The following is an 18,315-nucleotide window of genomic DNA, read 5'->3' on the forward strand; positions in this document are numbered from 1 at the left end:
GGCGATGTGAGTAAGATGGCAGCTCCCTGGGCGAGGCCCTTCAGAGTCATCGAGAAGCTTCGATCAGGTGCATACTACCTGGAGGATGACGATGGACGGCGGCTAGAAAGACCATGGAGCGCAAACCAACTCCAGCCGTACCGAGTGGGGTAAAAGGTGCGCCAGTGTAATTTATCTCATGTATACGTTGTTCGTCTGTATCCTTTGGCTGCAGGAATAAAAATTAAAAAAGACAAAGGATATGAGCATTTGTTGCTGAACGAAAAAACTCCACGAAGACCGTCGAGCGGCGACGTTAAACTCTAGAGTCGAACCGGCGACTATAAACCCCCCGGCCGGAAGACCGTCGAGCGACGACGTTAAACTCTAGAGTCGAACCGGCGACTATAAACCCCCCGGCTCGAAGACCGTCGAGCGGCGACGTTAAACTCTAGAGTCGAACCGGCGACTATAAACCCCCCGGCCGGAAGACCGTCGAGCGGCGACGTTAAACTCTAGAGTCGAACCGGCGACTATAAACCCCCCGGCCGGAAGACCGTCGAGCGGCGACGTTAAACTCTAGAGTCGAACCGGCGACTATAAACCCCCCGGCTCGAAGACCGTCGAGCGGCGACGTTAAACTCTAGAGTCGAACCGGCGACTATAAACCCCCCGGTCGGAAGACCGTCGAGCGGCGACGTTAAACTCTAGAGTCGAACCGGCGACTATAAACCCCCCTAGTCGGAAGACCGTCGAGCGGCAACGTTAAACTCTAGAGTCGAACCGGCGACTATAAACCCCCCGGCTTGAAGACCGTCGAGCGGCGACGTTAAATTCTAGAGTCGAACCGGCGACTATAAATCTCCCGGATAGAAAACCGTCGAGCGGCGACGTTAAACTCTAGAGTCGGACCGGCGACTATAAACCCCCCGGACGGGACAGCGTCGCACAGATAAACTGAGGCCCAGCATCTAGGGCCGATGATCAGCCAGTCTTGATCCTAAGGACAGGGAGAAAACAATGGCGTGCGCTTACCAGCGCTGACCAACGAAAAGCTAACGGAATGGAAGGTCGTTTGACCGAGCGGCGCAGTTGAGAAAAGCACTTCTAACGAAAAACTAATAGAATTTCCATGCGGAATGAAGGTCGTTTGACTGAGCGACGCAGTTAAGAAAAACACTTCTAACGAAAAACTAACAGATGTTCCATGCGGAATGAAGGTCGAGTGGTGCAGTTACAAGAAACACTTCACGGAAGAGCAAAAATTGGCATTCCAAAGTTACATTGATAAGTTCGCCGATCGGAAGGATTACAGAAAACACTTCATTCTAGATAATTGAAAACATGCTTCGGAATGGTGGTGAGAAGCACCACATGCTCCGTAGCAAGGATGACCACGGATTCGGGGAGTTGACTCTTGGACTTCAGATAGTCCGCCGTGGCGGTGATGGCTAACTCGAAGGCAATAACCATCCGATCGCAGACCTTCTCAACAAATTCTGCCGAGCGGATGTACGTCTGCCTCAAGGTGGCGACACAGCCTGGCTCCGCCTCCTGGTACTCCTTGAAGGCGGCGCGGGAAGCGTCGAGAGCTTCCTGCAGGGCCTTCAAATCATCCCTGAGAGCCGCCGCCTCGACCGAACGACCCTTCTTCTCGCGGTCCAGTAGATCCTCAAGCTCCTTCACCCGCTGCTCTAGAGCCCTCGCTTCAAGATTCTTTTTGTCCAGGTCGGCGATGGCCTGGTTCTTCCGATCGGTGGCCAAGCTCATCTTCCGGTCAAAGGTCTTGACCTGCTTCTCGAATTGGGCCAGCATGTAGGCCTGGTCGGTCGTCTTCTTCCGCTCGGCCTCCAGCAGGTCCTTGGTTTTTGCGAGCTCTTTCTGCAGCTCGGCATAAGAAGGGCCTTAAGAAGAAGACGGGTCGCTCGGACTCTTCAACTCCTCCACCATGGCCAAGCGGTTGGCGACAGCAATGGTTTCCACCCATCTCTGATATACACAGGAATGTCAAAAGGCAGACCGGGAAGACTATATAAAAGAGCAGAAATGAGGCTTACCCCCGTGGACTGCTACATGTGACTATCAGCCAGTTTGTCGAGCGGTATCATGGCAACACGGGCCCGGGCGTCCGCCCACATCTCAGCAAGGGGCCCCTTGATAATGATCATGTGTTCAGGAGTCGTCGGCTGATCGGACTCGGCCATAAACGCCTCAGTGGGGAGGTGGAGGGTGGCCTTAATAGTGCGGCGCCGGCCCAGAGTCGTGTGAGCGGACGCCAAGGGATCGGAAGCCGGGCTGGACATCGAGGACAGAATGCCCGAGCGGCGAACTCGGTGAGGTACAGGAGGAAGAGAGCTGATAGGCACCGCTTCGATGGGGTCCGCAGGCGGATCCAGTTGGGAGGGAGTCCGGTCGGAGGAAAGCGCCTCGACCGATGGCGCTTTGCCGCGGGGAGATGCGGTGCCCGCCTCCACCCGGCGTCTCTTCCGGTTGAGGGGGAGTGCGTCGTCCGACTCAGAGTTATCCACCCGAACGGAAGGGACTTTGCTGGAAGTTGCACCACCCGTCGCTTCCGCGGGCGAAGCCTGAGCGGCCGACTCCCCTGCATTTGCCTCGCTCTCACCCTCGTGAGAGCCAACCAGAGCAATGCCCAACTACTCCATTTCCTTGGCCGCTGCCACCTCGAGCGCGGCCGCTTTTCTCTTCAAGATCCCGAGCAGCACAGACTCCATTACGATGTTCGCTGCAAGGAAAGGAGAAGAAAATCAGTCAAAACTCATGGCAAATGCACAAGTAAATTTCTTACCGAAGCTGCTCGGGAGGGGGGTCCGGCTCGGACTCAAACCGAATATGTACATCACTCCTTCAGGTAGGAGCTTGTTGATGTCGAGCTTCAGACCAGCTAGCATATTTGCTGCTTGAAGATAGTCCGGTCGGGTTTTATACTTCTTCAGCTCGGGGGAGGTGGGCGGTCCGACCTGCCATTTAGTGCGGAAGGGAGCCATCCGGGAATACGAAGAAAGAAGAAGTTCTCTTTCCAATGTTTGTTGAAAGAGGGCAGTTTATCAAAAAAGACCAAACCAGACCGAGCCTGAAACAAATAAGTGCCCGGCTCGGACTGCTTGGGATAGTAGAAATAATAGAAGACTTCCAGGCGAAGGGGAATGTTGTGTATCTTAAATAATACCACAACTCCACACAGAAGGAGAAAAGTGTTGGGAACCAACTGGGCGAGCGGAATGTCAAAGAAGTCGCAAACTTCAACGATGAAGGGGTGGAGAGGAAACCGCAGACCGGCTGTGAATTGGTCGCGGAAAAGACAAAAAGCACCGCGCGGAGGTTTGTGCGGCCGAGCGGAAGGCGAAGGTAAAATCAATTCGAAATCAGAAGGGATGTCGAAAGCATTAATCAGGCTCTCGGCATCACGCCGATCGAACCGCGACTCCATGGTAGTATATCATAGGCCGAGAGCAAGGTCCGCGGGCTGGGAAGAGCTAGCCATCGCCGGAACAGTGGAGGAGGCAGAAATCGGGAGAAAACACAAGGGCACGAGGGAGATGAACGGAAAAGTAACCAAAAGACGAGAACGCGGCAAAGAACGTAAAGAAAACACAGAACCGAAGAGAGAAAAGCAGAGGACCTTACAAAAAAGATGAGGATCGAGAGAAGAGGGCAAGGGATCGCCGGAGTGCTGAGGAACGAGGTCACCGCAGCAAGGAGCGCAGGAAAAGGCTGCTGAGCACGCGACGGCAAAAGTGCAGCGAAAGAAGGCGATGAGAGCTTTATAAAGATGGGCTCGACCCGCCCGAGCCATCAGATGCAGGTCACATAACCCGAGGCCTGCATCCAGCCGTCCATTTCAAACCGATGAACGTCACATCGGGCGTAAGGCGGCGGCCGTACGATGACGTCAACAGCGCCACGTGGCACTCGGTCAGAGGAGGGCATTTAATGAGCCCCATCACGAGGCGGAACCCGCGTGTTCAACCATATTGGCGGAGATTTGCACGCATTCCGAGAAAATCCAACGGACATCATCACAGGCCAGTTGGACAGCGCTCGGATAGCCGACCGGCACTATTCGATCCCATAGTGGTCGAGCGGAGGTACACTTTCGGGAGTGGCAGGATGGCTGTCGCTCGGCCAAACTCATAGTCCAGTCAGTCGGACTTAGCGTCTCCTTCGACTAGACTTGAAAGGGAGGCATGTGATCCGGTGGTAAGGACGGGGGACCCTCGTTGGCGGGAGGTCAACGACACGTGGAGGTCAATGGTCAAGAGGCTCAACCCCAAGGTCGTGCCGAGCGGACTGGCGGGCCGACCGAGCATCCGGTCGACCGAACATCTGGTCAGGGGTCTCCCAGGCCGGACGAAAGACAGCCCGACCAGGGGTCGGGTTTTCGATGCTCAAGGTAAAAGAGTCTATGGGCCGAGCGGACAGGCCGCTCGGCCGAGCCACAGGAAAATAAGGCGCAATTCTATCCGAGCACATGAGCAGGGCTTCCCCGCCCGGGCTGAGGTATACGCATTCCCTGAGGCCATGAGCGCCGAGCGACTGGTCCGCTCGGCCCGGGAACAGGCAAGAGCGCAAAGGTACAAAAAGGACTGCTGGTAACATCATCCTCGAGACACCTGCCGCCGACAAACAGCATGGTCGGCAGCCGTAGCGGACAGAGTATCGTACGGTGGAAGTTTCCACCATCATATCAGGGATATGCTCGGACGATTACAGAATGACGTCAGGCATGCTTTCTGACACAACCCTACTAAGGTATGTTTGGGGAAGCGTGCACACATCGAGAAGTGTGCCCGCGCCTCCTCGGGGTCCTATATAAGGACCCCCAGACTTCGACGGAGGTATGCGATTCTCATCACTGTAGCCACAGTAGCGTTACTTTGCTCCTCTTCTTCACTGCCTGACTTGAGCATCGGAGGGTCGTCGCCGGGAAACCCCTCCCGGCTCGGCTTCTTTGCAGGTTCGCCGGAGATCCACATCCCTAGTCAGAGACAGCGGAGAGTGCCACCTCCCTAGTGTCCGTTGACTCAGCGCTCGGACAGGATCACCTAGCTTGGATTCCAAGCTAGGGACGGCCACTAATCTTGGCTCTATCCTTGGGTCTTGGCCAGCCCTAGCTTGGGTTCCAAGCTAGCTTGACCGGCCACCAAAGAGTGGGTAAGAAGGTGGGTATAGGTTGGTATAATTCTCTATATACAAGAGGCTACGATAGAGACCGAGAGGAGGAATTAGTTTTGGTCTCCCGATGAAACTAAGCTTCCCGTGTTCGCCCCGAACACACAACTTAACTTCATCAATAATAATTCATATCACTAAAGAATTATTATTGAACTACCGCATCAATTCCAAATTACATTTTGGGCTCCTTATTATGAGTGTGTTAGTCTTCCTGTGTTTAAGATGTCGAATGTCCACTAATTAAATGAATTACGCAACTCACTTAATTAATATCTTAGTCCAAGAGTAGTACCACTCAGTTTCATCGTCATGTCGGACTAAGTCCACCTGCAGGGTTTAGCATGACAATCCTTATGAGCTCCTCTTGGGGTCATTCTCAACCTAGATTACTAGAACACAGTTTCTTTCTATAATCAACAACACACAGTATAAGTAATATCATTTCCCAACTTATCGGGCTTATTGATTTATCGAGCTAAATCTCACCCATTGATAAGTCAAAGAAATAAATACTAAATATATGTGTTTGTTATTATATTAGGATTAAGAGAACACACTTCCATAATAACTAAAGTCTAGTTCTTTTATCAAGTCAGTATAAAAAAAACTTACCTAAAATGGTCCTACTCAATACACTTAGAGTGTACTAGCGTAATTTATTAGTCAAGATAAACTAATCCCTAATCACACTACAACTTTACCGACGGTTTGTTCCTTTCCATCTTAGTCATGAGCAACTGTTTATAATTTATAAAGAACTGATAACATGACCTTCTGTGCGTGACACCACACACCATGTTATCTACGATATAAATTAATTGAACAACTACACTTAATATATATAAATGTAGATACTTGACCAATGCGATTCTTATTTCTAAATAAATGTTTATACAAAAGCTAGACTTTTAGTATACACTCTAACATCACCATGCCGCCCACTCCCATCTCTTTCCATCCTAGAAGATGGGCTACAGTCAGTTGTTGTCGACTGTCGCCAAAGAGTAGGTTGTCGCTCCCTCTCACGCCTACGGCCACGAACAATAGCCTTCTAGTATCAGCCTTAAGCCTTCATCCTTCTGATATCACCCAACAACCTACTCTTACAATGTAAATATAGAATTACACAAGGTCACTTCAAAATAATGTTTAAAATGTCGACCCGTGCCACCAAAAATGGATGGCTTTACCGTTCTGGCATGGGACCAGCACGGGCACAGGTACTCTACCGACAAAGCACGTGCAACAATCTCACAACTACAGTCAATAAAAAAGCCTATATAAATGTTGAAGACCTACCTGGAAGCAGCTGCGATGGCATTGTAATCTATTAGTGTTATATAAATTTTTATAAAACTATAACAGTGTTATATATATATATATATATATATATATATATATCAAATTTTCATTTCAATATAACAGTTTTAATTAAAACCATTATATTAAAATTTTATTCCAAGTGCCCTAATCCTCTTCCTCCCTACTCACCATTCCTTAGCGATTTCACGTCACCTGTGGCGACAATCGCGATTTTATCGAAGACCGCATGAAATAACTGGTCGATCGGCCATCTCTCCTCTCATCAAATTGAAATATACAAAAGCTTAACAGTCCGAAGAGTGGTTGCCGCCTTGTAGCTACTGATCTCTCATTGGTCGCCCTCGCCGCTGCTAATCTCTAGCCATAAGCTTGAGTGTCATACCACAAGTATCCAATACAATTAATTTATCTAACCTCTCCTATGCTAATGTAGTATAGGGATGACTCAGATCATCTCTCACAAGAATTGTAATGGTAGGTTGATAATCCTAACATTCAATGTTGTTGCTTTTGGGTTTTCGATATGAAACTGGGGGGGGGGGGGGGGGGGTTTAGGTTTGAGTTCTAAAACTAAGATATGAATTAGCAATGCATGTAATGAAATAAAATCCTAATCCATGAAAGACAATGCAAGTAAAGGAAATCTAATCTAACCTAATCTACCCTTGCAAGAAAATTAAAAGCAACATAAAGTAAGCATTGAATGAAATTTAGAGCACTAAAGAAATCTAATCTAACCTAATGACATCCCAATGAAGACCAAGCATCATGGAAACATAAATCGCTAAACTAACAAGCATTGTATGGAATTAAACTAACCTAATTGCAACAATTATAGTAACACAATTGGTTGAGGCATTTCAACGAACATGTTGTGAGCATGGAACAATTCGAAACTAATGCTTGAAACCTTAACAAGGGAGTTCAATTGATACAAGCATTTAACATACTCAACAAACAACAATCATACAACCAAATGATCAACTCAACATATCAACCAACACATGAAAGGAAAACAACCCAAGTTGCAGAGGAGATAATTCCTCTTCTAACCTGAGGAGGAAGGGGCTGTCGGGAATCCTCCTCTTCTAACCCGAAGAGAAGGGCTGCCAGATGACAGAGCGGGTGTAGAAGGGGCTGAGGCTTCAAGGAAAGGGTGGCCAGATCCCTTTTTCTAACCCGAAGAAGGAGCTGGTCAACCAGATGGATGCAACGAAAGACGCCGGTGATGGAAGGAGTTGCTGCGATCTGTGGAGACGTGGAGCCTCCTCTTCTAAGCCGAAGAAGAGATCTCTAGTTCTCCTCCCTTCTAACCCAAAGGGAGGAGGTGGAGGAGATGAACCCGGTGGATGAAGATGGTCGGAGATGCTCCCTCCGGCAGCGGCAACGGTACTGGACGGAGATGCTCTCTGCCTTCTGTCCGTGAGGAGAAGTTTGGCGTCAAAACCGGATTTGGATGAAGGTAGAAGAAGATGGAGAGCGGGAAGAGAGGGCCGGACGTCCGGCGGCGGTGAAGGATGGAGCCGCCAGCCCTTGCTGGAGGAGAGGGAGGTGCGGAGGTGGCGGCGTGTCCGTGAGGAGATATGGCGGTCGGTGAGGGGAAGAGTATGAGGTGAAGTGAGGTGAGGGTCGGCCGGCGGTGGAGAGGAAGTTGCCGCCGGCCCTTGGGAGGGGAGGAGATGGATGGCGAAGGAGGAAGAAGGGTGGCGGCGTTGATTGCGTGGGAAGGGATGGCCTCGGGAAGAAGAGAGATTACGTTTTTAATGGGTTTGGTTTTTAGCTGTGAGAGAAGGGTCCAGAGATTTGGATCCGAATCCAATAAAATTTAAAATTGTACTTTGAAAATTAAACTGGAAGCTTGGATTTGAAGAGTGAATTATTAAATTGATTTAGATCATTGGTTGAAATCATTAGAAGGCTCTTGATTGGTTTGAATGAATCCAACTAATGATGGTAAAAGATGAATACGTTCGTCTTCAACGTTTTCATCAATTCGTCCTAAAGTCAACACGGAGAAGGTAAATCACGGACGACTACTAGCCTTTGGAATAGTGACTAACACATAAGGAAGGCATTTATCTCCACTTTGTCGAGATTCGAACCTCATATCTCATGGTGGCAACACCTCATGCGTTAGCCACTAGACCCATCCGAGGAGACTGGATGAATCCAACTAATGAACCAAGTTTCAACTGATTTGACTCTCATCTTATTGAGCCAAATTAAGATGAACCGAATCTCTCAATCTTGAATCATCTTCAATTAAACTCTTCTCAATCTTTAGATGACTTAATCATTATTGGATGAAGGCTCTCTTTTACTTTGAAGGTGATGATCTCTATGAACGGTCCAAATTGAAGATGATGATCAGAATGCATTAAGATCTCCATCAACAGTCCAAATCACTCTAGATCAAGATGGATGATCAAGATACTCTAGATCTCCATCAACGACCTATATCGCCTCCTTACAAAACAAGATATGTATTTTTAGATAAAATATCAGAAAAAATAGAAAAAAATTATATCAAAGTTCTAAATAGATATCAACTCATAAAACATTATATAAGATAAAATTTAAGTATACGAGAGGACAAAAATACTAAGTAATAGAGCCAAAATAATATATCAAAATGCTCGTTATCAACTCCCCACACATTATTACACGCCTCGGGTAAGTAAAATCAAACTAAAAAACAACTAAAAACTCATTCCCTAAGTAATTCCTTCAAACACTAAGAAGATCGTAAAAGATAATTACTTAAGATCGCCAATACTTAAAAATCAAGGCATTAATGAACTTAGTTCTTGCATTAGTTAACAAGTATGGTGACTTTAATGAATATTGCATAGACTAAGAATGAGAAACCTCACAATATAATAGTGGTTGATCTCACTCACACAACAATGAAAAGTAGAGTTAACTCTAAGTTATTCATGATGTCGCACTACCATATGTTTGTTCATTTACTATTCTCCACCACTATAATAAGACATGATGAAAGACTTTTTAGATTAAGAAAGAAAACAGATGAAGATGTGAGACAATAAGAATATTATCATGTTGAGTTCAACCAAATAAAGTTTATAAGCACTCTATCTACACTTCCAACAACAACCAACTCACCGCAACAAAATTTTCTAATAGTTTCACACCCAAATTAAATAAATTTGCACGACATATCTAAATATATATATAGGATCGAAAAGTGCTAGAGGGGTGAATAGCGTTTATAACTTTTTCACATTTTTTGTAAAGCAATTGAGAAAACACAACAGAAATAGAATTAAGAAATGGGAATACAGAAGACAATTGCTAACCCCAAGTATTTTTTTTACTTGGTTCATAGCCTTCGACAGCTGCTACTCCAAGGCTCACACTCAAATAGTACTTTCATTGGACAATCACTATCAGTTTGAATAAGGTTACAGAATTGAAGTACAATAATTATAAAGTAAAGTTACCGACAACAAAGAGAATTAGAAGAACTTGATCGTAGGTTGTCGGAGCAGCGTTTGAGCATTGTCGATAGCTTTTCAAAGCAGCACACAAGCATAGAAGTCATAGAAAACTATTGTTAGATGCTGCTAGTCGAGGCCCTTTATATAGTACTATTCCGAACACCTGGACCAACCTCGAGCGCCTAAAGTGCTGACGTGGTTACACCTTGATGCAAGTTTATCCCTGATAATTTATCCAACTCTGGGCGCCCAGATCAACTCGGGCACCTGGACCCTGATGTGTGCCAGCCAATCAGTAAACACCACCTCAGCTAGTTACCACTTAGTGCTCCCCTTTGCCAGGCGTTGGACCAACTCCGAGCGCCCGGACTTCCGAGCATCTGGACCGTGTCCGAGTGTTTGGACTCCCTTTTTCCAACCTTTTAATTTCCTGCATCATAAGGTTAGCACAACAAGCAAAATATTATAATCGAATTTGATAATCTTGAGATTGTTTTATTTTGACTTTCAGATTTTTGTAAAATCCTAGGTCCAACAGACGCCTACTGTTCCCTCTATAGGAAGCGCGCCCTCACCTACTCCTCTCAGGAGAGTTTACCTAATGTCAAATTGGTCCTCCAGACATTTTGGACTTTTGTTTAATGATTTTGACTTGGGACTTCCGTTGGACGTCTAATCCTCGACCCGTCCAGACTTCAGCCTGGTGTCTGTGACCCTCAGAGTTTTCACCTACTGTCCTCAACCCATAGGATTTTTCACCCGATATCCTCGATCTGCTAAGAGTTCTGCCCAGTTCCTCGGACCAGAACTTCCTTACCTAGCTATAACTAGGACTTTTCACATGCTTCCCTAAACTCACTTAGGACTTTCCTGCACATTCAATCAAACTTATTAGAACCATAATAACCCTTAACTTTGAACTCTTATCCATTATCAAAATTTAGGTTCGATCATCTAATGCTTTCTGCACCAATAATCTCCCCCTTTTTAATTATTGGCAACACAATTTAAGGTTAAGTAAAGCATAACTAGTTAAGAATACCTGATGACCTATACAAGTAAGAATTTTTAATTGCTTTTTTAAAGTTTAAAATTTCTAAGTATAGAATTCCCCCCAAAAAAATTAACTTTAAGCTCTCTCTGAAAAATAGCACTTAATTTTGAAAAACTTCCTTTTGAAAAATACTTAGCTTTGAAAATATTTTTTTTTTTAAAAAAAAAACTTAAACTAGAAACTTAACTTTTAATCTTTTTCTCCCCTTTTGACATATATCGAAAATAATTTATAAAGAAATGTAAAGAACTCTCCCTCAATTAATACCTTAGATGAAAAGAGATTTAAACAATTTGAAGATACAAGTACTTAATATTGGGATTCAATTAAAGTCCCACATTAGAAAGATTTGGGAAAGATCGTGGGTTTAAAAGGATGTATGATGTATCTTCATTGGCATGAGACCTTTTGGGGAGAGCCCAAGAGCAAACTCATGAGGGTCTAGGCCTAAAGTGAACAATATCATGTCATTGTGAAGATATGTGGATATCATTTTGCACAATAAATGGTATCAGAGTCATGATCTAAATTAGATGGCATGTGGAGTGACCTTGAACGAAGTTGAGGATAGGCCTAGAGCATGTCAGGTTGACCGAATGCTTGTGAGAAGGCTCCAAAGCAGGTTAGAGTGACTGGATGCTCACGAGAAGGCCTGAAGCAGGTTATGCATGACTGGATACTCGTGGGAGGCCGAGAGCAGGTCTGGGTGACCAGATATTTACAGGGAGATGAGTAGGCCAGGGTGACCGAATGCTCACGAGAGAGGCCTGAAGCAAGTCATGAGTGACCAGATGTTTGCAGAAAGGCCCAGAGCATATCAAGGTGATAGGATGCAGATGCTTGTGGGGAGGTCTAGAGCAGGTCAGGATGACCGGATACAAATGCTTGCGGGGAGGTCTAGAACAGGTCAGGATGATCGGATACTCGCTGGAAGGCCCGAATCATGAGAGTAATGGTGGTCCTTCATTTGCGGGGAGGATTGTTGGGATTCAATTAAAGTCTCACATTGGAAAGATTTGGGAAAGATCATGGGTTTAAAAGGATGCATGATATATTTTCATTGGCACGAGGACTTTTGGGGAGAGCCCAAGAGTAAACCCATAAGGGTCTAGGCATAGAGTGGACAATATCATGTCATTGTGGAGATAATTAGATATTCTTTTGCACAACAAATGGTATCAAAGTCGACGCCCATTATTTCCTCAACTGGAAACGCGTCCTCACCTACTCCTCTCGGGAGAAATTACCTTTTTCCAGACTAGTCCTCTAGATCGAATAGACTTTTGCTCAACTTCCGAGACTCTAGAACTTCATGCTAAACGTTCACTCCACAGTCTGTCCAGACTTTCACCTGGTCCGCGACCACCAAGATTTTCACCTAGTGTCTCCGACTCTAGGATTTTACCCAAAGTTCTGTTAATTTTTATATATTTTTCATTTTCGATTAATTTGAAGAAATTATTGAAAATTTTAAAGGTTTCATCTTTCATTTATAAAAATTTTCCCCATATAAATCTTGAGTAGCCATTAATTATTACTAAGTAGTATTTATTTCTGTTTAGTGACTTAACTCCATGTGAATCATAAAGGTCTAAATGTAGGAGCTCAAGTATTGAGTTGGTTCAATTTAGGTTTGTTGGTTTATGGATTGATTTGGTTTATTTTTCTTATTGATAAGCATTACAGATTATATTTTTTAAATTTCTTAATCTTGGTAAACCTCTAACTAAAGCATTTTGACTTATTTTTTTAATAAGTTATATGTGAGTATGACCCAGTCTTCTATGTCATAACTTAGTTTCCTCTGATTGTGTCAGTAGACACTTGAGTGAGGAGATTAATAGGTCAATTATGTAAATACCATTTTTTTAATTTCATTAAGTGTAATTTCAAATTTTTTGATATTCTTAATTACACATTCAGAGTTTAAGAATGTTATTAAATAGCCAAAATCACACAATTGATTAATGCTAAGTAAGTTAAACTTAAACTTGTCTACCAGTAGAACTTTTCGAATAATAAAATTAGAATTTAGCTCGATGTTACCTGATATGGGTTAGGTTTCATGGATCCCTGGCAAGGAAGGGAAAGAAGATAACCAAGTGGAGGAGATAGATCAATATCGGCCGGGATATACCTCAAAGGAGGTAGACTAATATCGGCCGGGATATACCTCAAAGGAGGTAGACCAATATCAGTCGGGATATACCTCAAAGGAGGTAGACCAATATCAGTCGGGATATACCTCAAAGGAGGTAGGCCAATATCGATCGGCATATACCTCAAAGGAGGTAGACTAATATTGATAGGGGTATACCTCAAGGGAGGTAGACAAACATCGACCGGGATATACTTCCAAATAAGCAGGCTAGTATCGACTAAGATATACCATCAGGGAAGAAGACAAATATCGGCCGGGATATACTTCTAAGTGAGTAGACCAGTGTCGACCGAGACATACCTTTAAGAAGGAAAGCCAATATCGGCCGAGATATACTTCCGAGTGAGTACACTAGTATCGATCGAGACATGCCTTTAAGAAGGAAGGCCAATATCGGCCAGGATATACTTCCGAATGAGTAGACTAGTATCGATTGAGACATACCTTTAAAAAAGAAGGCCAATATCGGCTGGGATATACTTCCAAGTGAGTAGACTAGTATCGACTGAGACATGCCTTTAAGAAGGAAAGTCAATACCGACCGGGTTGACTAATATCTTGAAATGATACTTGATAAAATATAGCCCAGGGCTAGCTAGAATAATAAACATAAAGGAACCCGGACGAGCATTGCCCCAAGAGCCTCATAAGAGGTAATAATAATTGATCAAACCTAATTAAGCTCAGCCTCGATCAATACAAGAAACATTAGTATATTAAGTTATCTATGATGTGGTAAAAACAGGAGGGATGAGTAAGAAAGGTAGAAATACTTTAAAAGAACTTGTGAAACAAAGGAGAAGTAATATTTCAAATAAAGCGATGCAGGAAGATATTTGTAGTATATGATTATATGACAGGTGGTATATGTTTTGGCGAAAAATGTGTTTTTAAACTATTTTGCATATACTAGACGACAAAGAAGGTACATCTGGGGTACAAAAAAGATTCCTTAAAAGTCGTTTACCACAAGTACGCAGCTTATGTCATCTCATAACAAACTCTAACAAATCGGGTTTCACTTCATGACTACGGAGGTTATATGAAGTGGTATAAAAAGAGGAATCCTCTCCGTTGGCAAGGTAAGTTCACATCATTGTGCACATTCATAACCCTAATTTTTAACTACTGTTCATCTTCTTCCTCCTTCGGACACACCAAGAGAGATCACTAACTTGAGCGTCGGAGGGCCTAGCTAGGGATTCCCACCCCGGTCTTAGGTCACTGACGATAGTGTTGGCTGATCTCTTGTGCGCAGGAAGTCTTGGAAGCTCCGAATTTGGTTTTCACTTCGATTGGATTTCTTTCTCGTCATCGGGTCTTCGTACAAGGAGGGCATTCATTGATCCTATTCTTCCCGATCCACTTTGGGTTTCTCGGATCATTGTTCTACAGGTATCATCCTTCACCAGCGGTAGGTTTTTTCTCCCGGATCTCCGTCTTGTCAAGCTTCTTAGACAGGATCAAATTTGGCACCGTCTGTGGGAATTTCACCTGAACCTGAGACTACAAGATGGAAGAGGCCGGAAAATCAAATCTACTCACCATCAGTCGTGAGGATCTGGATTTCCTCATTAATTCTCATGTGCAAAAAGCCTTGCAACAACAACAACAACAACTTCAGGCGCATACTGGAGCTACCCTGCCAACAGCTCATAATCCAGCGATTTCAACCACTAAGCATCGAAAAGGAAAGGAGTCGGAAGAAGAGGAACATGCATATTTTCCTCCAGCTGCAGTTTCTCCGACGCGACGTCTGTGAGCCTTTCTTCGTACTCCCATGGAGTAGGGGGGTCGAAGGCCCGTGTTCCAAGAATCTTCTGGTGAAGCACCGGACAAAGAAAAGCGTAACATTAAAATGATAACCAGTGATAGCTCACCAGAAAAAGTCATCTCCCCATTCTCTCAAAGTGTACTGGATGATCCGCTTCCTAAGCGGTATCAAAATCTTCAGATCGGCAAGTACACTGGAATAACAGATCCAGAAGATCATCTATTGAAATTTGAGAATGTAGCATTATTACAACAATTCTCTGATGGGGTGAAATGTCGGATGTTTCTTACTACCATCGGAGGAGCCGCACAACGCTGGTTCAAGAGACTGCTAGAGAAGTCTATCCGAAAATTCAAAGACTTCAAGAAAGTTTTTCTACACCATTTTTCCAGCAACAAGAGGTATCATAAGACTCCTTGGAGTCTATTTTTAATTAAGCAAGCATCCAAAGAGTCCATCCGAGCCTACATCAAAAGGTTCAATCAAGTAGCTATCGATATACCTAATGCTACCACTGAAATCTTAATAAGCGCTTTCTCTCAGGGTTTAAATGATAATGATTTCTTTAAAGACTTAGTGAGAAATCCTCCTGTTAATTTTGATTCTTTGATTGAGCGTGCTACTGAATTCATTAATGTGGAAGAAGCTCAAGCCGCTCGTAGAAAGGAGGGCGTTACTTCTTCTCCTACCCTGGTTAAGGAGAAAGCTCCTGCCCCTGTTCCTCCACCAAGAGGACCTCGAGCGACTCATCCACCTCACCGTCAGCCACACGTAGAGATACAGCCAGAGGCACCAAGAAGATGGTGCACTTATCATAAAACTAGCAGTTATCATACTGAAGACTGTTTTGTTTTAAGAAATAAACGAGCTAATAGGGAGCGTTATCAAAGGCAAAATTATTATCGGCAACAGTACCCTAGACAACAAAGTCCACTCAAATTGAAATATCGTCCGGTCGAGCCTCGGCAGGATGCATTGCCGGCCCCGGCCGGTACAAGCCAAGTGTCGGAAAAGGCTCCTTCTGAAGCCATGACGACTCGACAGGAAGAAAATAGGAGTAATGCCGCTCGGGGCAATATCAATATGATTGCAGGCGGACCCACTGATGGAGATTCTAATAGGGTCAGGAAAGCACATGCCCGAAGACTGGAAATTCATGCCGTGGGGTGTAGCATGGAACGAGCAATTGGTCCCGAGATAAGTTTTGGGCCTAGAGATCTTGAGAGGGTAGAAATACCCCATGATGATGCCCTGATTATCAAAGTCGTGATAGCCAATTACGCTATTTCTCGTACCTTCATAGACACGGGCAGTTCTGTCAATATTATATTCAAGAAGGCTTTCGATCAATTACAGATTGACCCGAGTGAACTTCAACAGATGGTCACTCCTCTATATGGATTCACGGGCAACGAAGTACAACCGTTGGGTCAAATAAAGTTGGTCATATCTCTAGGAGAGGCGCCTCTGATGAGAACAAGGAGATCTTATTTCATGGTGGTAGACGCCCCGCCCTCTTATAATGTGATACTGGGTCGACCGGCCCTAAACGAGTTTAGGGCAGTCGTTTCTACTTTTTGTCTGAAAAGTAAATTTCCTGTTGATGACCAAGTCGGGGAGGTGCGGGGTGATCAGAAGACAGCTCGAAAATGTTATGTAGAAATAATTCGGGCTGAAGCTAACGCTACCCGAAAGATTCAAAGAATGGAAGTCAATGCCATTCAGGAGAAACATCCTGTTCTGGTTTATAAAGAAAAGGAAGAAGTTCAGATTCAGACCGGTCGGCCTGAAGCTACTACATATATTGCGGCTGATCTTGATCCCACTCTAAAATTTGAACTGGTACAATGCCTAAAGAACAATAATGATGTATTTGCCTGGATGCCCAAAGAAGTCTCGGGCGTTTCTCCTACAGTCATGGAGCATTCCTTACATGTCTTCCCAGATGCCCACCCAGTCATGCAAAGAAAGAGGAATTTTAGCGCGAAACAGAACCAAATCATCAAAGAAGAAATAACTAAACTTATGGAGGCTGGTTACATCAGGGAGGTACAATTTCCTAGCTGGTTAGCTAATGTGGTGTTAGTCTCTAAGCCAGGAAACAAATGACGAGTATGCATTGATTTCCGGGATCTCAACAAGGCTTGCCCAAAAGATTATTATCCATTACCCAGGATCGATCAATTGGTAGACTCCACTGCTGGGTGTGAGTACATCTCTATGTTAGACGCTTATCAAGGCTATCATCAGGTTCCTTAGCTAAAGAAGATCAAGAAAAGGTCAGTTTCATAACATCTGAAGGTACTTATTGTTATAATGTTATGCCCTTCGGACTAAAAAATGCAGGAGCAACTTATCAAAGGCTTATGAATAAGGTCTTCAAGAAGCAGATTAGGAGAAATATGGAAGTATATGTTGATGATATCTTAATTAAGTCTCTTCAAGCTGTTGATCTGTGCAGGGATGTAGATGAGACCTGCAAGACATTGAGACAATATGGGCTCAAGTTAAATCCGAGCAAATATTTATTCGGAGCAAAAGGGGGAAAATTCCTGGGGTATATGGTATTCGAGCGAGGAATAGAGGCCAACCCGAGCAAAGTCAAGGCACTTCAGAACATGGAGCCTCCGCGCAACATGAGAGAAGCTCAAAGACTGACTGGCCGGATTACAGCCTTGTCTAGGTTCATTTCCAGGTCGGCCGATCGTAGCTTCCATTTCTTTAAAATACTCAGGAAGGCAAACAAATTTCAGTGGAACGAGGAATGTGATAAGGCCTTCCAAGAGTTAAAAGATTACTTGTCTACTCTTCCTGTATTAGCTAAGCCTATAGTAGGAGAGACCCTATGGGTATATTTGTCGGCTAATGAAAACGCAGTAGGCTCTGTATTAGTTAGACAAGAAGGAAAGGAACAACAACCTGTATATTTCTCTAGCCATTTATTAAAAGGAGCTGAGTGTAGATATACTACACTAGAAAAATTAGCTTATGCATTAGTATTGACTGCTCGGAGATTGCACCCATATTTCTTAGCACATGAAATTGTTGTATTAACCAATAATACTCTCGAATGAGTGTTACTCAACCCAGAGGCATCAGGTCGGCTGATCAAATGGACAACTGAATTTGGTGAATATGACATACAATATCAACCTCGCTCGGCCATCAAGGCACAAGCTCTAGCAGATTTCATTATAGAAGTTCAAGGCCCTGAGGAAGAAAACATCTAGAAAGTTTATGTGGATGGCTCCTCAACCAGACAAGGTAGCAAAATTGATGTTCTTCTTATATCTCCAAGGGAAGACAGACTCCAACTCTCTATCAGATTGAATTACAGAGCTACTAACAATGAGGTAGAATATGAAGCCTT

The sequence above is a fragment of the Zingiber officinale genome, chromosome 9A (assembly GCF_018446385.1).
Source record: "Zingiber officinale cultivar Zhangliang chromosome 9A, Zo_v1.1, whole genome shotgun sequence".
Taxonomy (NCBI): Eukaryota; Viridiplantae; Streptophyta; class Magnoliopsida; order Zingiberales; family Zingiberaceae; genus Zingiber; species Zingiber officinale.